This window comes from Neoarius graeffei, chromosome 5 (genome assembly GCF_027579695.1).
Source record: "Neoarius graeffei isolate fNeoGra1 chromosome 5, fNeoGra1.pri, whole genome shotgun sequence".
In the NCBI taxonomy this organism is placed as follows: Eukaryota; Metazoa; Chordata; class Actinopteri; order Siluriformes; family Ariidae; genus Neoarius; species Neoarius graeffei.
Genome location: NC_083573.1, coordinates 34456725 through 34479937, shown reverse-complemented (window position 1 = coordinate 34479937; position 23213 = coordinate 34456725).

Below are 23213 nucleotides of genomic sequence, written 5' to 3'. Positions count from 1 at the left end.
TGAGGCAGTCACCTCATGACCTCACATTGGGTTTGAGAGTACTTCAAGGCCTTCATATGACTACTTCCTCAATATATAAATCTTAATCAGCTGATCATCTGGCAGCAGGCAAAGGCAAAAAAATTATGCACATACAAGTCATGACCTGGGCGGCACGGTGGTGTAGTGGTTAGTGCTGTTGCCTCACAGCAAGAAGGTCCTGGGTTCGAACCCCAGGGCCGGCAAGGGCCTTTCTGTGTGGAGTTTGCATGTTCTCCCCGTGTCCGCGTGGGTTTCCTCCGGGTGCTCCGGTTTCCCCCACAGTCCAAAGACATGCAGGTTAGGTTAACTGGTGACTCTAAATTGACCGTAGGTGTGAATGTGAGTGTGAATGGTTGTCTGTGTCTATGTGTCAGCCCTGTGATGACCTGGCGACTTGTCCAGGGTGTACCCCGCCTTTCGCCCGTAGTCAGCTGGGATAGGCTCCAGCTTGCCTGCGACCCTGTAGAAGGATAAAGCGGCTAGAGATAATGAGATGAGATGACCTTCAGTTAATGTTTCAAATGCCAAGAACTGTATCAATTAATGAGAAAAAAAATCACTCAGGTCTCTTTAAGTTTGTCCATTTACAGCTCTAACAGTGTTAGTAGGCCTGTGTGAGAATTATATCAACTGACTATAAAGCTCTCTGATTGCAGTTTCCCACACTGTAAAAACTCTTACTTAGATCTAACTTAAAAAAGGCAACATTTTTCCAAGCATTTTTTTTGTAAGTTTAGTGAACTAATTGTTGTTTAGAGTTGGGAAAACTTTAATAATTTCACTGTATGCTAAAATATTAAGTAGAGTCTATGAGAAATTGGGTCAAGAAATTGAGCCAAGAACTTGAGTAAAATAAAAGTTAAATAAATAAATAAATATTTTAAACATATCAGACTTAATTTTTCTTTTAAATTTTATTTATTATAACTAAGAATGTGAGTTGAATGAACTCATACTCAGTTTTATTAATTTTACCAATTCTTCTTTTCCATGGTTTAAAAGTGTAAACTACATCAAATAATTAATTCACATGACTATAAATTTAACAAATAAAGAGGAGAGGTATCCTTTTCCAATATTTATTCAGTCATTGCCATGTAAAAACAGTAGCACTGAGCCGAATACTGATGACAGGAGAAGCATGCCCCAGGCACAGAGGATTGGCAACAACTGCAGGCATTTTTACACTGTATCTCTATCTCTGATCGAGGTAATGTTGAAAATTTTCCAAATTTTCCCTTGAGAACATTGTGAACATTTCACATACAAGAACATTTGAACTCCACTTATAAAGTGGGGCTCAACAGAACACCTTCAGTGTGTCTATATAGAAACATCTTTTCTTTTTCAATTCACAGATCATAACTTCTGGCCTCAGCAATAACAGTACAGTTTGTTTACAGAGTGCACAAACACATACAAAGGCAAACAGTCCAAGACGGCAGCCTAAGTCCAAATCGTAAAACAGACAAAAGAGTCGGGCTAGGCGCAAACAGGATATCGGAGGCAAATTGAGAACAGGAACTCAAGCAGAAAGGCTCGGAGCATTTTTGGTCTCCCAGTGGCCAGATTTGGTCTCACCAGCTTCACTGGGAGACCAAATTTTAAACCAAGTTATGTCTTATCATTTGGTTCAATCAGTTGCAATTAATTAACCAAGTACCATGTAAGTATACATTTAACAAGGAAAACGAAGATCTATGTTGTAAGCACAAGATCATGTTGGTTAAGAAAAACAAAACTAAAATTTGGTTACTGAGATGGCTGATGTCAGAATCCGATGTCATTACTGTGTAACTTTGAGTGTCTTTGACATAACATTAGTGCTTGGTAATTGCTCTTGATAGCCGTGTAGTCACTGTAGTGTTTGTCTGTATGGTGATTGGTGAACCATTTTGCATCACTATCTATGGAATCAATTTTGTGCCAGAATGTTCATACAATACTTTTGAAATATCAAACAAAAACGACAAATCAAAATACAAAAAAAGGGAAAAAATTCAATTTTTTTAGACTGGCAAACAAATTATTCATGTAATCGTGCAAAATATCAGTTTATTACTCTTCAGAAACCTTTTATTTTTGTTCCGCGTCTTTCTCGGTTTTGTTTGACGTAATTTATTTTGGTTGTGATTCCAGCTTTCTCGTTTGCGCTCCCTGACTTTCTGCTTGCAGTTTTGGCACAAACTTCACGTGTGGGCGGGCTGTCCAGGAATGCACTCCCATTGGGTAACTTGTGTTTGACTGACTGACAGCTACGCTCAGCCATTCCCTACTCGGATTCTGGTGGACTGTTTGACGAGTGACCGATCCATTGCCGGTAAACAAGGATCGAGTGGACTTCAGTGGCGACTATGATATTGAATTTACACTTTGTTGAATTAATTCAATATCATAGTCGCCACTGAAGTCCACTCGATCCTTGTTTACCGGCAATGGATCGGTCACTCGTCAAACAGTCCGCCAGAATCCGAGTAGGGAATGGCTGAGTGTAGCTGTCAGTCAAACACAAGTTACCCAATGGGAATGCATTCCTGGACAGCCCGCCCACACGTGAAGTTTGTGCCAAAACTGCAAGCAAAAAGTCAGGGAGCGCAAACGAGCAAGCTGGAATCGCAACCAAAATAAATTACGTCAAACAAAACTGAGAAAGACGCGGAACAAAAATAAAAGGTTTCTGAAGAGTAATAGACTGATATTTTGCACGATTACACGAATAATTTGTTTGCCAGTCTAAAAAAATTGAATTTTTTTCCCTTTTTTTGTATTTTGATTTGTCGTTTTTGTTTGATATTTCAAAAGTATTGTATGAACATTTTGGCACAAAATTGATTCCATACTTAATTGAGTTGAGGTGCGCATCATTCATGGCGCGCGTGCAGCCCGAGGCGCGCCCTCAGGTGCACGTGCCACAGCGCGCAGGACTGACATTATTATTATTATTATTATTATTATTATTATTATTCTCATTATCTCTAGCCGCTTTATCCTTCTACAGGGTCACAGGCAAGCTGGAGCCTATCCCAGCTGACTACGGGCGAAAGGCAGGGTACACCCTGGACAAGTCGCCAGGTCATCACAGGGCTGACACATATGCCGCTTTTCCACTACCAATGCGGCTGAGTTGGGCTGAGCCGTGCCGTGCTGAGTCGAGCTGAGTGGGGCTGTTGGGGTTGCATTTCGACTACAACCGCGCTGAACCGTGCTGGCTGGAAGTGGGTGGACACATTGGGTGGAGTTAGCGAAAGTGGGTGGATGTCACGTGATGTCGTTAGGCGGCGCAAACAGTGACATCAGTGATCTCTTAAGCGGTAGTCTCACGTCCCGGATAGTAAACAATAAACATGGAGGACATGGAGTCGTTAGTGTTGCTGGTCTTGGTGCTGTGGCTTGTTGTCACCGACAACGCCAACAGATACTGGCAAGAGCGTATAGATGAGGCGAGGCACATAAGGCTTCAGAAATTCTCGTAATTCGTAATTATTATTCTTCCGGGTTTACGGTGTTTACAGATCCCAGCGTGCTCGCGGGGCGTGTGAGGACACTCCTCCTCACCAATCAGTGCACTGGGGAGTGTCTCCTCATGCCCCTAGCCCCACTCGGCTCGGTTTGGCTCGCTTCAGCCCCACTCCAAAACCGTGCGAGTTTTGGGTGCTAAGCAGGGCTGAAGCGAACTGAGTCGTGCTGTTCTGAGGTAGTCGAAACGCGAGCCGTGTCGGGCTGAAGTGAGCTGAAGCGAGCTGAAAAAGGGTAGTGGAAAAGGGCCAATAGACACAGACAACCATTCACATTCACACGTACGGTCAATTTAGAGTCACCAGTTAACCTAACCTGCATGTCTTTGGGGGAAACCGGAGCACCCGGAGGAAACCCACGCGGACACGGGGAGAACATGCAAACTCCACACAGAAAGGCCCTCGCCGGCCATGGGGCTCGAACCCAGGATCTTCTTGCTGTGAGGCGACAGCGCTAACCAGTACACCACCATGCCGCCATTATTATTATTTAACTGACTTGATTATATGAGCAGACTACAGTATATTATATAATAGCCTACTGCATGTTTTCTCTTGTTATTACAGCAAAAATCAAATCACTGAGCCAGTTGTCTGTACTTGATAAGTGACAAAACACTAAAAACACCACAGATAAATATATAAAGACATATCAACCGACATGAACATGCAAGTTCAAATGCAAATACACCATGACGGTTTGTGACAGCAGCTCAATGCAAAATGTTAAAGCTGATTGGCATATTGTGGTCACTTTGTTTGCAGTTATCTCTGATAATTACTGAGGATGAGATTCTGCTGAGTATTTTGACACCAATTTTATGGAAGTGAAAATCCCCCCCCCCCACCAGTAAGCTTTGTTTGTTTTTGCAGATGGACTTAAATTGGACTGGGTGAAGTAAAATAATCCAAAAATGGATATGCATTTGGCTTGAGCCAAGGAATCTGAATTTTAGCAGAGCTCGGCCCACGCGAGCAGAGCCCCATAGGCATAGTGTGGATACGTAAAGAAACCCATTGAGTTGTTTTCTGATGGTTTCGGTCCTGTGCGTGCCTGCCACCATACCAGTGTTAGTAATTACCAGTCCTACATACCGCCTAGTGGCCAGTAATTACCAGTCCTAAACACCGCCTAGTGGCCAGTAATTACCAGTCCTAAACACCGCCTAGTGGCCAGTGTTAGTAATTACCAGTCCTAAACACTGTCGAGTGGACATTCTCATCTCATTATCTCTAGCCGCTTTATCCTGTTCTACAGGGTCGCAGGCAAGCTGGAGCCTATCCCAGCTGACTACGGGCGAAAGGCGGGGTACACCCTGGACAAGTCGCCAGGTCATCACAGGGCTGACACATAGACACAGACAACCATTCACACTCACATTCACACCTACGGTCAATTTAGAGTCACTAGTTAACCTAACCTGCATGTCTTTGGACTGTGGGGGAAACTGGAGCACCCGGAGGAAACCCATGCGGACACGGGAACATGCAAACTCCACACAGAAAGGCCCTCGCCGGCCATGGGGCTCAAACCCAGACCTTCTTGCTGTGAGGCGACAGCACTAACCACTACACCACCGTGCTGCCCCGAGTGGACATTGTTATAGTAATTAACAGTCATACACACTACCTAGTGGCCAGTTATAGTAATTATCAGTCATACACACCGCCTAGTGGCCAGTGTTAGTAATTACCAGACATACACACTGCCCAGTGGCCTCTGTTAGCGGAGCTCTGGCCCGCGCAAGTGGAGCCCCATAGGCATAGAGTGTGGATACATAAAGAAACCCATCGAGTTGTTTTCTGATCGTCTTGGTCCTGTGCATGCCTGCCACCATAGGAAACCCAACAACTAGTGAAGTGAGTAGTAAAGTGTGAAGTTGAGTAGCATTCGGGACAGTATAGTAGTGAGTAACTTGTCGCTGTTGTCGCCTGATGTTGCTGTGTGTCGTGTACTCGCATGCCTGCCATCACAGGCAACCAGTCGGGAAAACATGGTGGGAAAATCTCCATGCACGACGCACATGCGTCATGCCTGAATTTTTAGTTTTAATTTTTTTTTTTTGGCAATTCTTGATTAAAAAAAACCTCAACAACTCCATTCTTCTTCATTCTACTTTTTGCATAAAAGTTGATAACATATACACTTAATTTTCTTTTTTTTAAATAATAATGTAAATTGTACATGTTGTAAAAAAAAAAAGGTTGATAACGAAAAAGAAAACCAACCAAAGAATTGCAAGAAGTTGATAGGAGAGCAAAAAGAAAGAAAATGAGAGGAGAAAAAGCGATGGGAAACGGTCAAGTCCAGCTTGTCAGAGGAAGATAGAGAGAACAAGAAAGAAAAAGAGAGGAAGAAGAAACATGTCAGAAGAGGAGAGGAAGAGAAGGTGAGACAAAGAAAAGGAAAGACGAAGGAACATGTCAGAAGAGGAGAGGGAGAGAAGGCAAGAAAAAGGGAGGGAAAGATGGAGAAATATGTCAGAGGAAGAAAGGGAGAGAAGACAAGTAACAAAAAAGAGAAGGAGAAACCAGTGTGAGGTGGCTAGTGCAACAAATTGTTGTCTACTCAAGCGAACAGCTGCTGATAGCGGAGCTCCCACAGGCATAGTGTGCATACATAAAGAAACCCATCGAGTTGTTTTCTGATGGTTTTGGTCCTGTGTGTGCATGCCTGCCGCCACAGGAATCCCAACAACTAGTGAAGTGAGTAGTTAAGTGTGAAGTAGAGTAGTATTCAGGACAGTATAGTAGTGAGTAACTTGTTGCTGTTGTCACCTGAAGTTTTGTACAACATAAGGAAACAGTATTGTAACTATAACGGTAAATAAATAAAACAATAGAGGCTGGCTATGATATAAGAAAATTCTACAACCCAGAAACAGATGGGAGCTCTGCTTTTAGGCAGTGCCTAAATCTATATATTAGTTTAGAAATGAGTAGAACTATGTGTTGCGATGACCTGGCGACTTGTCCAGGGTGTACTCCGCCTCTTGCCCATAGTCAGCTGGGGTAGGCTCCAGCTTGCCTGCGACCCTATAGAACAGGATAAGCAGCTACAGATAATGGATGGATGGATAGAACTATGTGCATGAATTTTGTCTGCCAGAGGGTGCAGAGATGGACATGTCATTCAAGGTTCATGCCTCAGTGTAACCCTGCCACATTTTAAACTTAAATACACTACCTATGGATGCCCACACCACAAACTGTATGCATGCATACATACATACATACATACACACACAGTAACAGTCAAAAGTTTGGACACCCCTACTTATTCATAAGTGTTGCTGTATTTTGACTATTTTCTACATTGTAGAACAATACTGAAGACATCAAAATTATGAAATAACACATGGAACATATATGGAATTACGTGGTTAACAAAAAGTGTTTGAAAAAAACAAAACTTGTTCCATATTTTAGATTCTTCAAAATAGCCACCATTTACCTTGATGATGCTTTACAGACTATTGGCATTATCTTAACCAGCTTCATGAGAGAGTCACCTGGAATGCTTTTCAATTAACAGGTATGTCTCGTCAAAAGTTAATTAGTGCAATTTCTTGTCTTCTTAATGCGTTTGAGCTCAAACAGTAAATAATAAAAATGCAGTAAATAGCACTATTCCACAACTGCAATAATCAATATTACATCAAGAACCACTCAACTAAGTAAAGAGAAACGACATCCATCTTTACTTTCAGAGATGAAGTGTTTTTTAATTCATAAAAATAAAGAAAAGAACATTGAATGAGAAGGTGTGTCCAAACTTTTGACTGTTGATTGAAACCACACACAGAGACAGAGAGAGAGAGAGAGAGAGAGAGTTATATTGTGTGTAATATAAAATACAACACTGCAGCGCTACCATCAGTCCGGTCAAGCTCATGTCTCTGCAGTTTACAGTCTTGGTGCTGAAGTTGTGACTTAAAGTTGTCCCTTAAGAATTCATCTCAGTGTCTCACTGTGTGACTGACTCCAGTTATTGGCTTCGTTTGGAGAAGTTCACTGATTTGTCTCCTGATAATAGTCACTGTGAGGCACTGAAGCGACCCAAGGAGAAAAAAAAAAAACACCACATGGAAGAACATTTTTGAAAGGATGTGTTTTCTAGGGCTGCATCAACTAATCATTAAAATTGATAGTCAAATAAATAGCTGACAACAAATTTCCTTATCGATTAGTTGAACTGTGTTATGAAGCACTGCAGTTACGCCATCTATACTTTGGAGAAAATTTTTTTCGACATATTTAAACGAGAGGGGTCAATTACACGTCACACAAGAGATCTATTCCTGAAATTACTTTTAATGGTGTTTGAACTGAATATCATCAGTTTTGAAAAAAAAGTGTCATGTATGTGGCAAGAGTAAGAATAATTTAAGCTTGTTTAATGGTTTGATCTGGCCCAAGCAAAAAGATACCCTAACCATGTAGCCTATGTAACGAAGATACATTAACAATCTGGCATCTGTTACACCTACACACAAAAAAAATTCTGGGAAAAAAAAATCAGTATACACCACCATGTTTGAATAAAGAGTAGGGGTAACTTTAAACTTGTTGAACAGTTTGCCTTATCAACTGTGTGTGTGTGTGTGTGTGTGTGTGTCAGATTCCCAGATTCTTGGTTTCTTAAGCTCAGCATACTGAAATGACAAAATAAAAAGAATATTTAGGCAGAAATAAGTGATTATTAGTGCAAATGGCACCACAGAAAATTGGTTTACAAATCTCAACAACAACCTTTTTCATCAAAGGCTAGCTGAATCTTCCTGTGACCAGAGACATCCCACCATCTAAGGACTTTCTCCTGGTCCACTTCTACTTTCTGATGCACATGCATCATTGCTAGGCCTGTCAATCTGTCATTGGACACATGGCCGTAGCCAGCTATGAGGCCACCGAGGTCCGGACCTCGGTCATTTTTAAGAGCTGAAAATACATTTGTACGCTAAATATTCAGCTGGATAAAAAAATAAAGAATAGCATTAAAATGTCTTCTTAAAAGTGCATTGTTAATTATGTTAAACGTTGATTCTGTCTTCTGTGTCTGTTTTATGCATGTGGCTCTGAGACCAAGAACACAAAAACGAATGAGTGCGCAAATCGGGGGAGGAACGCAGTGCAGCAGACACATTTTTTTCATGGTAACCATCAGCACACTTTCATGAAGCTGTTAAATTTGCATTTTCGAAGCAGCACAGTTGTAGCCTACCTTGTTTGTGATTTTAAAAATAAATAATTTGATTAGCCAAAGCAATAGAGTGGAAAGTTTCAACTTGTGTTTGCCTTGGATAACTTTGCCTTGTGATATTAGAGAGGGTAAGAGGATCTTGGTGGGATTGGGACCTCTGTGTCTGTATCTTGCGTGCGTGGGAGAGCAAGAACAGAAAAAAACAACAAGAAGATAGGGCAGGCTATAAGAGTGTGCAACCCCCAAAAGAACGCAGTTCTAGACACTGCAAGCGCTCATTCTAGAGCGTGTGCATGGTAACCATCAGCACACTTCCATAAAGCTGTTAAAATTTAGCCTACAGGTTTTTGAAGCAGTACAGCTTTGTTTGTGAACTTTAAATCATTCGGTAAGTCAAAGCAATATTTGTAAAAAGGGTTCTGACTTGATTTTGCTGAGGTGTAAAGATAAAAGGCTGACAGGGACACATGTAGAAATGATCTGGACATGGCTCTGGTCTTGTAGTAAAGGTTGAGGTTTTTATTTAAATAGGCTATAGGCCTCGATTTGGATAACTAGTGTTTTATAAAGCTAGCCTCCACAACGTCAGACAGCACTTACTGAATTAAAGATTATTATATGGTCATTAAAAATAGTGTCCAAACATTTCAAAGGAGAATTTAGATTGGTTATTAATAAAGATATAGCCAAGTGTCTTTGCTTATTATATCAAACATATCTCTTATGCTTGTATTTGTTTATTTTCATTGGGTTAAAAACTTAAAATACATGCTTCATACTCATTTTAATGCTCTGTTCATTTGGCAAGATTTCAGCTCATTAATAATAATTCTCATGTAATATTACCTATTCCCCAGAAAACAAGCTGCAGAGAGCAGTGCAAACATGTCAAAACGATTAAAACAAAATACATTAGATGCATTTCTGGCAAAGAAGTCTAATCAGTCCTATTGAAGAAATGGACAAAGAGGGAGACAGTGAGCAGGAAAGAATGGAGGATGACAGAGAGAATAGGGACAGTGAGGTGGAATACAGAGAGGAGAGTCATTCAGAGATGGATGGAGAGCAGAGGCACACAGAGGAGGATAGAGAGGAGAGGGACAGAGAGAGCAGGGAGGAGGAAAACCGAGAAATGGGGGGAGAAGAAATGGGAAATTCATGCACTCTGCATCCCTTTGACCCTGTTAGGATAAAAAATAAAATCAATAAAGGTGACACACTTACAGATGGAGACAAAGCAAGTTTACTTCAAAACAGGTGGTTAGCACCAGAAAGGCATAGCTATCCTGTTAGATTTTGCTGGGAATCGAACCCGGGTTACTGGTGTGGTAATCCAGCAAACCCCCACTAGGCCACCAGGGGAATGACTCAAGTGCAGAGGAGTGGGATGAAAGTAGAGTACAAAAAACAGTTTATTGCCAACACTCAGAAGATCAGAAAAGTCCAAAAAATATCCACAAAAGTAAAATCCAAACTTACAGGAGATACAAAGAAAAACAAAACATCCAAAAGTTCAAAGTCCAAGAATCCAAAATGAGAAAAGAGGCAAAAATCCCAACGCTCAGAAGATACAAAATGGCAAATAAACAGTCCAAAAAGTCCCAAGAAAGAAGATGCAAAAATCCCAGTGCTCAGAAGATACAAAATGGCAAATAAACAGTCCAAGAAGTCCCAAGAAAGCAAAATCCCAAAAACACAAGTACACAGGCAAAGGTACATGGAACAGAGGAGACTAGCCATAAACAGAACAAAGACTCAGTAGCTAGAGACCAAACTGAGGAAGTATAAATACCCAAGGTAATTAAGAAACTAGGCGGGGCAGAAACTAAAGAACAGGTGGGGCAAAAGGCACATGAAAACAAAGGAGCACATGGCTGTCAAAAACAAATACAAAACACAGAAACAATAGCGGCCTCTAGCTGTCAAAACAAACATAACAAGACAAAGGTAAAATAGCAGCCTCGAGAGGCCCAGATAGTCCCAAGTCCTAACAGGACCCCCCCTCCCCCCTCAAGGAGCGTCTCCTGACGTTCCCAGAGCGATCAGGATGGGCCGAATGGAAGTCCTGACAAGGTTCTTTGTCTAAGATGTCCCGAGCGGGGACCCAACAGCGCTCCTCAGGGCCATAGCCCTCCCAGTCCACTAGGTATTGAAGACCGCCGCGGACCCGGCAGGAGTCCGCAGGCGGCGCACAGTGAACATGGTCTGTCCATGGAGGATGCGGGGAGGCAGAGGATTCCTAGGGGCAGGGGCATAAGAGGACGACAGTACGGGCCGCAACAGGGATACGTGGAATGTGGGGTTGATTCTTAGAGACCGGGGCAACTGGAGCCGGTAGGCGACAGGGTTCACCCTGTGCACAACCTTGAAGGGGCCAACATAGCGAGGGACAAGCTTGCGGTTCTCCACCCATAGAGGAAGGTCCTTAGCAGACAGCCAAACCCGCTGCCCAGGGCGGAAAATGTAGGCAGGCCTTCTATGGCGGTTGGCCTGGGTCTGGTTGGCCCTGGAAGTCTGGATGAGAGTCCTCCGAACCTTGTTCCAGGTCTTACGACATCGTCTCATGTACTGGTTGACCAAGGGCACCCCAGCGTCCTCCTCCTGTTCCGGAAACAGAGGTGGCTGGAACCCGAATTGGCACTAGAATGGCGACAACCTGGTGGCCAATGACTGCAGGGTGTTATGGGCATACTCCGCCCATGGCAGCCAGGTGCTCCATGATGTCGGGTTATCCATCACCAGGCCTCGCAGGGTGGTTTCCAGGTCCTGGTTGAGCCTCTCGGTCTGGCCATTGGACTGGGGGTGGAACCCAGAGGAGAGGCTGGCAGTGGCCCCGATAAGCTTGCAGAACGCCCACCACACTCGGGAGGAGAACTGGGGCCCCCGGTCTGAGATGATGTCCTGTGGGAGCCTGAAGACTCAGAAGACATGGGTGAATATTAGTTTGGCTGTCTCAAGGGCAGAAGGGAGCTTGCATAGCGGTATGAAGCGGCAGGCCTTAGAGAACCTGTCGACTATGACCAAAATGACAGTGTTACCTTGTGAATCTGGAAGGCCCGTGATGAAGTCAACCGCCGCATGGGACCAGGGATGCCGGGGAATGGGCAGAGGAGGCAGGAGACCCTGGGGATGCTGCCGTGGGTTCTTGCTTCTGGTGCATACTTCACAGGATAGGACGAATGACCTCACTTTCTTCTCCATGCTTGGCCACCAGAAGCGTCTTTTCAAGAAGTCCAGGGTCCTCCGAGCTCCCGGGTGGGCAGTGAGAGGGGACGAATGACCCCACTGGAGAACCTTGGCCCGAGCTTGACGTGGGACGTACAAGAGGCCCAGTGGCCCTGTCCCAGGACCGGGGTCCTGGCGTTGAGCTTGTCGGACGGCTTCCTCAATGCCCCAGCGGACAGGGGCCACAATCTGGGACACAGGAATAATAGGCCCAACTTCACTCTCCCTGTTGGTGGAAGAGAAATGTCTGGAAAGAGCATCCGGTTTGGTGTTCTTAGAGCCGGGGCGGTACGATAGGGTGAAATTGAACCGACTGAAGAACAAGGCCCACCTAGCCTGTCGTGGATTAAGTCTCTTGGCTTGCTGGAGGTACTCCAGGTTCTTGTGGTCCGTCCAAACCAGAAATGGGTGTTGCGCTCCCTCCAGCCAGTGCCTCCACTCCTCAAGGGCCAGTTTCACCACGAGCAGTTCTTGATCCCCCACATCATACCGGGACTCTGCAGGACTCAGACAGTGGGAGAAGTATGCGCAGGGGTGCAACCTTCCATCTGAGTGTTGAGAGAGGACCGCGCCGATGCCACTGTCCGAAGCATCCACCTTGACGATGAAGGGTTGCGAGGTGTCAGCGAGGACCAGAATGGGTGCCGTGCAGAAGCGGTGCTTGAGGTCCTTGAAAGCCTTCTCTGCCTGAGGAGACCAGGCATAAGACCCACCTGTCTTTTTGGTGAGGTCCGATATGGGCGCTGCTACAGAACTGAAGTTCCTGACAAACTTGCGGTAGAAGGTAGCAAATCCTAAGAACCGCTGAACCTCTTTGACGGACTTGGGAGTGGGCCAGTCCCGGACGGCCAGGGTCTTGGCTGGATCCATCTGGAGTTGTCCCGTCTGTACAATAAAACCCAGAAAGGAGACCTCGGGGACATGAAACTCACATTTCTGGGCCTTAGCAAACAGATTGTCCTGTAGCAGCCTCTGAAGAACCTGACGGACATGGTGGCGGTGCTCCTGCAAGGTCTTGGAAAATATCAGAATGTTGTCGAGGTAGACAAAAGCGTATTGGTTGATCATATCCCTCAAGATGTCGTTGATAAGGGCCTGAAAAACTGCTGGTGCATTGGTGAGTCCGAAGGGCATCACTTGGTAGTCATAGTTTCCTGACGGGGTGTTAAAGGCAGTCTCCCTGTCGGATACGGATGAGGTGGTATGCATTCCGTAAATCCAATTTGGTGAAGACTGTGGCGCCTTGGAACAGGTCGAACGCTGTGGACATCAGTGGAAGGGGATAACGGTTGCACACAGTGATCTTGTTCAGGCCCCTGTAGTCAATACATGGTCGGAGCCCCCCATCCTTCTTGCTGACAAAGAAGAAGCCAGCACCAGCAGGTGAGGTGGAGGGTCGGATGAATTCAGAGGCCAGGGCGTCCTTGATGTATTCCTCCATGGCCTTGCGTTCTGGCTGAGAGAGGGAGAACAGCCTGCCCCGAGGAGGTGTAGCCCCGGGGAGCAAGTCTATGGCACGGTGCGGAGGAAGAACGGCGGCCCTACTCTTGCTAAAGACCTCCTTAAGGTCCCAGTACTCTGTGGGAACTTGAGATAACTCAGTGAGATCAGGGGGCTCGGAAGGAGACACAGGAGAACTAGAGAGCAGACAAGAGGCATGGCATGTAGGGCCCCATTCCACAACCTGGCTTGTTACCCAGTCTATGTAAGGGTTGTGGCGGGTAAGCCAAGGAAGGCCTAGAATCACTGGGAACTCTGGTGAATGAATCAGGTGCAGGGATATTTCCTCTTTGTGACCTTGAGACTGGAGAAGGACTGGAGAAGTTACTTTGACTCTTCCGTCACCTAGAGCTTGGCCATCCAGAGCAGACACAGACAACGGAACTTCAAGAGGTGCAGTAAGGACGTTGATTCTTCGGGCAAAGTGAACATCCATAAAGTTCCCAGCAGCCCCGGAGTCTTACAAGGCTTGGCACGAGTGGACGGACTCACCCCAGGAGATGGAGACAGGGATGTAGACTCCTTGGCCAGGACATTCGGGAGAGAGGGTAGTCCCTGTTAGAGGTCTGCGCAGGTCGGATTTTTCAGTCCCGCTCCCGCCTGCGCCCGCATTGTGCAGTCCCGCTCCCGCCCGCGCCTGCAAAGAATTATGATTTTTCAGTCCCGCTCCCGCCCACACCCGCAAAGAATTATGATTTTCAGTCCCGCTCCCGCCTGCGCCTGCCATATTTTGTCCCGCTCCCGCCCGCAAATCCCGCATGATGCAGACATTCGCGTTATTTCTCAGGAAAGTTCTTGTCTTGACACAGCGTGATGGTGCCCCGCCCCCTACTTTGAGTGGATTTGAGCATAAATATCTACAGCTCACGTTCACGTTTGTTATTATTTACCTTGTTTCTGAATTCGGAATGTTGAAATGGTAGCATGTAGGCCTAATAATAATAATTATTTAAGTAGGCTAATCATTTAAGTATGCGCTCTCCCGTGGTGCGTCTCCTATGAATAATTAGTGTGAAAGGAGAGATGGATCGCACTCTTGAACTTATTCTTTTAGTTACATTTCTTTTCAGTTGTTTTTAGCAGCAGAAGGAGACAAACTGTTGCCTTCGTCAGTGTCTCTAATAATAATAATACAAGAGTTATTTATCCTCTCCTGGATCAGAATCAGAATTCTGATGACCAGCTCATCTAAGGTGTCATTGAGGCATCATGTTAGTGTGGGTCACTGGAGGCTGGGTGTGAACGGCAAGTCATTAGTGATCAAAGGATTGCCTGTTAGGGTGATCAATGGCAAATTTAAGATGCCATTCCTCACTCAATCTGGCAATCTGACTCTCTCTGCAAATTTAGGCATCTTAAAATGTTTTTATTAATGCCAAATAAAATATCCAGCACAAATTATATATGATAGACATAAATTAATAATTTATAAATTTTATTTTAAACATATTTTTAGTTAGCGGGACTGCAGCTTATCACCGCTCCCGCCCGTGCCCGCAATGAGCTTTCAAAATTTGTCCCGCGCCGCACTGCTTTGCGGCGGGTCCTGCGAGTCCCGCGGGACTCCCACAGGAGTGCAGGGCTCTAGTCCCTGTCACAACCCTCCCTCAGCTGGACGGGGCGGTCCTTTTGCCCAAGAGCTCGTGACATAATGGTCGGAAATGGCCAGGCTTGCCACAGTAGATGCAGCACTTGTCCCTCCTTCTGTGCGCCCTCTCAGATGCGGAGAGACGAGTACGGCCAACTTACATGGGCTCCGGACAGTCACTGGAGGAGGTGGACGGACTCCAGGTTGGGGCAGTGAGGCAAGGGAAGGTCCGGACTTGGCGACGCTCTCTAATCCTGTTATCAAGATGAATGGCATGTGAGATCAGAGTTTCAAGATCACTTGGGCATCCTATAGAGGCCAGACCTTCCTTGATGGGGTCAGACAGACCATGGTGGAAGGCTGAAACCAGGGCAGTCTCATTCCATCCACTGACTGCTGCGAGCGTCCGGAACGAGATGGCGTAGTCTGCAACACTTCCTCCCTGCCGGATGGACATGAGCTTCCTGGCTGCATCTTTGCTGATGTATCAGCTAACAAAGTTATTACATATGCGATCTTGCGGTGGTCCATAGTGTAGGTGGTAGGCTGGAGCTCAAAGGTGAGTTGGCACTGGGTGAGGAACTCCCGGCCATACCTCTGTGGTGCCGGAAAGAGAGGTTCATGAGGTGAAGGAGGCAGCGTGGTAGGAGGCACTGGAGCGGGAACAGATGGTGGAGCAGGAGCAGAGGGAGGATTAGGAGAAGGAGATGGGGGCAGAGGAGTCAGCCATGCCAGGGCACCCCCAAGTTGCTGAAGCAGAGCATCATGGTGAGCAAGGGCCTCGTGTTGGCTTGCAAGTGTTCATCCATGAATGTCCATGGTAGCTCCAAAGCTAGTTAAAGCATCCACAATTTTCTGAAGATTAGCCAGGTAGGCAGCTGAAAAAGCCTCTGCTGAGTCAGTCATGACTGAGTCTTTCTGTTAGGTTTTGCTGGGAATCGAACTCGGGTCACCAGCAAACCCCCACTAGGCCACCAGGGGAATGACTCAAGTGCAGAGGAGTGGGACGAAAGTAGAGTACAAAAAACAGTTTATTGCAGGGGTGTCCAAACTGATCCATAAAGGGCCGTGTGGCTGCAGGTTTTCATTCCAGCCATGCAGCAGCACACCTGATTTGGCTTATTCAATCAACTGACACACCCACCCTTTAATCAAGGGTGGGTGTGGCTGCAAGTATTTGACTGTGTGAAGACAGTTCAGTTGATTGAATGAGCCAAGTCAGGTGTGCTGCTGCATGGCTGGAATGAAAACCTGCAGCCACATGGCCCTTTATGGATCAGTTTGGACACCCCTGGTTTATTGCCAATGCTCAGAAGATCAGAAAAGTCCAAAAAAAATCCACAAAAGTAAAATCCAAACTTACAGGAGATACAAGGAAAAACAAAACATCCAAAAGTTCAAAGTCCAAGAATCCAAAATGAGAAAAGAAGAGGCAAAAATCCCAACACTCAGAAATTACAAAATGGCAAATAAACTGTCCAAAAAGTCCCAAGAAAGAAGAGGCAAAAATCCCAATGCTCAGAAGATACAAAATGGCAAATAAACAGTCCAAGAAGTCCCAAAAAAGCAAAATCCCAAAAACACAAGTACACAGGCAAAGGTACACGGAACAGAGGAGACTAGCCATAAACAGAACAAAGACTCAGTAGCTAGAGACCAAACTGAGGAAGTATAAATACCCAGGGTAATTAAGAAACTAGGCGGGGCAGAAACTAAAGAACAGGTGGGGCAAAAGGCACATGAAAACAAAGGAGCACATGGCTGTCAAAAACAAACACAAAACACAGAAACAATAGCGGCCTCTAGCTGTCAAAACAAACATAACAAGACAAAGGTAAAATAGCAGCCTCGAGAGGCCCAGATAGTCCCAAGTCCTAACATATCCTCATCGTACATTTGGAGGAAAGTAGCTGAAGTGCAATGCTCAGTGGGAGAAAAAATATGAATGGCTCTGCTACTCACCATATGAGGACTCAGCTTATTGTGCAAACTGCCTCTGTTTTAATAAGGTAAAGGGGTCAAACTATAGCTTTCTCACAAAGGGCTTCACTGACTGGAAGAACGCTGTTGATGAAAAGAGAGGCATGATTCCAAAGCATAGCCAGTCAGAGGGACACAGAATTGGCAGAAAATTTCATGTCAATTGTACAAGGCCAAAAAAAAGATATTGGCTCTGTTATTGACAAGCAGTACAATGAGAAGGTCATGGCTAACCGCAATGCTCTGCTGTCCATCATAGACGTTATTGTGTGTCTAGGTCAAAGAAATGTGCCCTTTCGGGGGAACTGGGAGGGAGCCAGTGAAAATGGAAATTTTAACCATTTTATTAACTGGAAAGCACGGTTTGAAAGTACACTCAAGCAACATCTGGAGACTGCTGCCAAACATGCAAAATATCTGTCCCCTCAAATTCAAAATGAGCTCATAGCATGTTGTGCAGAGGACATTAGAGGGACCCTAATTAATAAAATCAAAACAGCACCATTCTTCACCATGTTAGCTGATGAGTCCATGGATATCAGTGGGAGAGAGCAGATGTCACTTTGCATCCGATATGTGAGTGAGGAGGGAGAGAGGTCTGAAATAATAGAGGATTTCCTTGGATTCTGCCCTTTGCCCCATCAAGATGCAAAAACAATAGCTTCTGTCATTCTTCAGCAGCTGGCAGAGTGGGGCCTTCACACCAAATTTTTAAGGGACAAGGCTACAGTATGATGGTGCTTCTACCATGAGTGGCCATGTGAGTGGAGTCCAAAAGAGAGTCTGTGATGTTCATCCCAGGGCAATGTACACCCACTATAGAAGCCATGCACTTAATTTAGTGGTAGTGCATGGCTGTTCAGATCTACCAATAGTGAGGAACACAATGTCTATCATTGAGAAAATTGCAGTGTTCTTTTCAGGTTCAAGTGTCAGAAAAGATGCTTTGGAGGCACAAACCAGGACAGAAGGACAAGCAAGAACATCAGGGAACCCACTCACGAGTGATACTAGATAGAGTAGTAGGTCAACCACACTGAGCACATTTGTGGATAAGTTCACTGCAGTACATTCTGTGTTAGAAACCATGGAGACAGAAATATCCTCCACATCTGGAAAGGCCAGCACTCTCCGGCATAGTATGGAATCATTTGAGACCATTATTACAGCTGTGATGGTAAATAGAATCCTTGGTTACATACATCCTCTTACCAAACAGCTGCAGGCTACCAACGTGGATATCCTCACAGCATATGAGGAAGCAAGAAATCTGCGGCAGGTCATAGCCAACCAAAGATGTGATGAAGGCTTCAGGCTGTGTTTTGACAAAGCCACCGCATTGGCTGAGTCAATTGGTGTTGTCCCATCTAAGCGCAGAATAGCTGTGAAACAAACCTACAGATCAAACATAACTACCCAATCAGTTGAGGACCATTATAGGATAAATCTCTTCTACCCCTTCGTAGATTACATCACGACTCAGTTGGATGAGAGATTTTCCAAAAGTAATGAGCCCCCTATGCTTGCATCTTACTAGGTGCCATCCTCCTTGAAAAAACTCACACTGGAAAGAGGATGAGCTGATTCAATGGTACCATGAAGACCTCCCTGACCCAGAGAGTGCGGGGCAGGAAATAGAATGGTGGAGACATAGATTTCAAGGTGCTGAAGATGGGCCCCTTCCTACTTTTGCACTGGAAGTTCTTCAAATGCAGAACATGTCTTTCTTCCCAAACATACAATGTATGTTGAAGATTTTCCTGACCTTGCCAGTGACAACTTGTGCCTGTGAAAGATCGTTCTCAGCGATGCGAAGGCTAAAGACATGGATTAGGTCCACCATGTCCAATGACAGATTGACAGGCCTAGCAATGATGCATGTGCATCAGAAAGTGGAAGTGGACCAGGAGAAAGTCCTTAGACGGTGGGATGCCTCTGGTCACAGGAGGATTCAGCTAGCCTTTGATGAAAGAGGTTGTTGTTGAGATTTGTAAACCAATTTTCTGTGGTGCCATTTGCACTAATAATCACTTGTTTCTGCCTAAATATTCTTTTTATTTTGTCATTTCAGTATGCTGAGCTGAAGAAACCAGGAATCTTTATTTGTTCTTGCAGTAATGTTTCTAGGATGGCATCTACAAGGGCCGCAGAACAAAGTGAGTTCCATTTGCTTTTCAAACCAGCTAAGAGATCAAACATGGTGTCAAATTTGGATCAATTTTATCAAAGATGGACAGAGCTTTTCAAAGTAGATCTATGTTAAGGAATGGAGTGCATATTTTTGTCTAACATCTGCACAAAGCACATGCTTATTAGGTATGTTTGAGCAGGCATCATTTTGCAGGACTTACAGACCATTTAAAATTAACTTGCTTATTTTTGACCACTGTAATAAGACATTAAACTATGCTTACCTCAACAGTCTTAAAAAAGCATGAGGAATCCTCCTTAAGAAAGCGAGGAAGGCCCAGCAGAAGAACTGTCCTCTTCCTGTCAGAGCAGCTCTGATTAAAAAGAAAAAAATCATAAATACCAGCTGATTATTGAGCATTATCTGCTTGTAGACAGTTAAAGTATTACTGAACTGTGTTTCAACATTCCATCAAAATGTAATCAAAGGAATATCAAAAACCAGCACTGGGCCAGTCTTTTAATAAACAATTTGTGTATAAGGGAAACTATATACATAAAATCAAGACAATGAACAAGTGGCAGCCTCGCTGTTCACACCAGATGTGCATTTCTCCACACTGGTCAAATGTTCAACTATGGCTGCAGATCATGAGCTGCCCACAGAGCACTGTGGTGAACCATGTATGTTAAGTCCAATTTGTTAAAATGGTTGCTGACTGGGCAGTGCTTTGGGGTACTTCATCATCCAGTGTGACTGAGCTGTCATAACCCAGGCCCCCTCCACATTAACAAATAGGACATGGGCCAAACAAAGAAGTCAAAGTACAATTCTACACTTCAGTTTTAGTTATTTGATACTATTAGAAGCAGGTTTTTACATCATGATTGACAGCTGAGCTCTGCTCATGATGGAGTTGGCAAGCTGTATGAACGGGAGCTCAATACTGACGCTCCAACCTTGATCTCTATTGCAGAGACTCTAGCTCCTAATGACGACACTAGCACAAGATGGTAGTACTTGTACCTGGCTTCGTTTTTGTACAACAAGAGGAAATGGAAATGAGCTTTCAATTTTAATTCATGTCGGTGATTGTAACACAGTACCCAACATTTTAGAATATTTGGGGTTGAGATCTAACGATAAAAGAGCCATCATTTGAGCACTTACATCATCGAGACATCTCATCAGCCTGGTCAGCCCAACTATGCCACTCTTGGCTTTGTACAGCTCAAGGAACCTCAGCAGATACTGGTCCAGCCCAGTGAAGAAGGAGCTTTTCAGGTCAACAGATGTAAGGTGAGCAAATTCTGCTTCAATCTGTGGATGTGGGCAAAAAAACCCCAAAAAGTCAAAAGAATATGCTTTTAATTAAGGCTTTCATTGGACAATTAGTTTAGGTTTGAAGAGATACTGTAGTTCATATGAATTGGGGTTGCATGAGGTACTTAGTCATAGTCTGAAGTAGCTACAGTAGATGCTGGTCACCACGCCCCCAGTTTGGAGAAGCAGAGACAGGTACCAGCATGGAAAAACACAGAGCAAAGCAAAGTGGTGAAAATATTGTAAATATAGCATACATTTCAACTGATATTAATTTTTTTAGATGTCTAAAATACATTTTGCTGCTGACGCTGTCCACAGCAATACATTGCTTTGCTACTGGCACTGGTAGTTGCAACTTCTCCAAACAGTGGACATGCTGACCATCATCTATGATCGATTGATCGATCGATAGATAAATAGATTTTATTGTCCTTTTCAGGATGATTGTTTTCACTTTCCGTACAGCCACAAGAAATTACACAACTTTACAAACACAACATCAATACCCCAAATGTATAGACCCTTTTCAGTCACGTGACCTTCGTAACAGTGACTGCCATTTCAGACATGTAGTGGACTTCGGCTCGAATCGGTTTGAATGCGAGGAAGGCGACAAACATAAAAGAAAAAGGAGCGAGATGCAGAAAACTATATTTACTAGTTTACTGTAATTATGATCTGGCAGCTATTTACACCAGATCCAGTGTAAATAGATGCCGGAGCCAACGTCCGAGCTAGTGAGCTAGCTCGGACGTTCTAGTTTACTGTAATTATGATCTGGCAGCTATTTACACCGGATCCAGTGTAAATAGCTGCCGGAGCCAACGTCCGAGGTTCCAGAGCCAGCGCTAGCTCGCGGCCGGCCGGAGCCAGCGCTAGCTCGGACGTTGGCTCCGGCAGCTATTTACACTGGATCCAGTGTAAATAGCTGCCAGATCATAATTACAGTAAACTAGAATGGAATGTTAACAGCAATGTAATGCCTTTTCTGGCTAATTTTATTCGTTTTACCTCCAACAAAGTGGTCACTACACAAGCGTTGGTATGCCGCTATCCATCTTCTCTGTCAGTCAGCATCTACCGGGATCCGATAAAATGATAACCCTTGCCTTGTTTGTTGATGGTTACTACATCCAGGTGCACAACAATATAGTGGCATGATGGAAGTCTTGCTGAAAGTAAAAACTTTCTTTGCTGTCATTCCTCAATGTTGGCTGTGGTAAACTACTGGTAGTACACATCCAAAATGGCGGCCACATTTGTCGTGACGTCACGTGAAAAGGGTCCATACCCACCGCCATGCACATATACATTCCACCACATTTACAATCCTTTCATTCTCTTGTTTAGTTCAGTTATGGCATATGGGATGAAACTTTTGTTGAATTTTATTTTCTTCCAAGCTAGAGACCTGTATCGTTGGCCAGAAGGAAGGAGTGTAAAGTATGAGTTGAGTGGATGACTGGGATCGAGTGCTATGGAGTGTGCTCTGCGTGCAGTGGCTGTGCTATTGAGGTCTGAGAGGTTGGGGGTGGGGAGCCCGATGATCTTGGCAGCTTGTGTGTGATTTGTGTTAGTTTGTTTTTCATAATACACTGACTACGGATAAGTACCTCATATAACCCCATAATCAAAACAAACACTTTAAAAACAAACTCTCATTTGAGAAAACAACTCAAAAACACACTACCTGCTGTTCCCTGAACAAGGCTGGCCATCTTTCCTTGATTTGTGCCATAAGGAGTTCATCTTCAACTATTTCTTTCCTCTGTAAGGGGAATGTGTTACCCATCATTTCACCTATTTGCTTCCAGTCAGCCTTTCTTTTCTTCATCTCCATGACCATGGCAGACCTCTCCATTTCAAAGTCACTGTGGGCTTTCCTTTCTGGAAAATCTGGCAGAAAGTTCACTTCTGATTTTTTGGCCCTCTTTAATCTTTTTGGTCCAGGGGTACGAGCATTGATTCTGACCTCAGAGCAACCAGCGACTTGCATCTTCTGGTGGAAGTTGCCCATTTTGAATTTCAAACTGAACTTCCAGCAATACCACCCATTGGCAGACCCTGGTTCCTTCAGACATGGATGTTTGTTGATGAGAGCTTGAGCCACATGATCATACTCTTCACGTGTTGAATAGGGATTGTGAGCATATATGGCTTCCGCTAACTTGTCTAAGATATCAGACTTCATGTTCTTTGATACATCAAGTAGGGTTCCATCTCTATAGTAGGCTTCATTTCCTTGCCTCAGTTTTAACTCAACATCAAAAGAAAAGGCAGGAATGATAAATGGTTGAGGCAACTGATGAGTTTTGGGTACCACTGGGGCCCTCCTCAAGGGAAGATGATGACAGGCTTGCTGTGTCGAGAGTTGAGTCTGTGTTGTATGATTGATATACCTTGGTGTGCACTTTCAAAGTTGCCTTATCTTTAGGAAGGTCTGACATGCAACTTAAATTGCACAGGTCATTATCAAAGTCAGTGTCTTGATACTGAATCACAAGGTCCCCCTCCAGTCCAAGTTTGGTCTTTACAATTGAGGAGAAGTCATCAACATTCTCAGGCAAGTTTTCAATGGTAACCCTTCTGATGTCGTCTTCGCTCAAGATGATCCGCAGCAGTGTGATGAGACTGTCTCAAAATTAAAAAAAAAAGAGAAGACACAAATGTTACATGTAATTTCACAACCTGATTGAGTGTGGTCATATTAACATTAGGATTCAT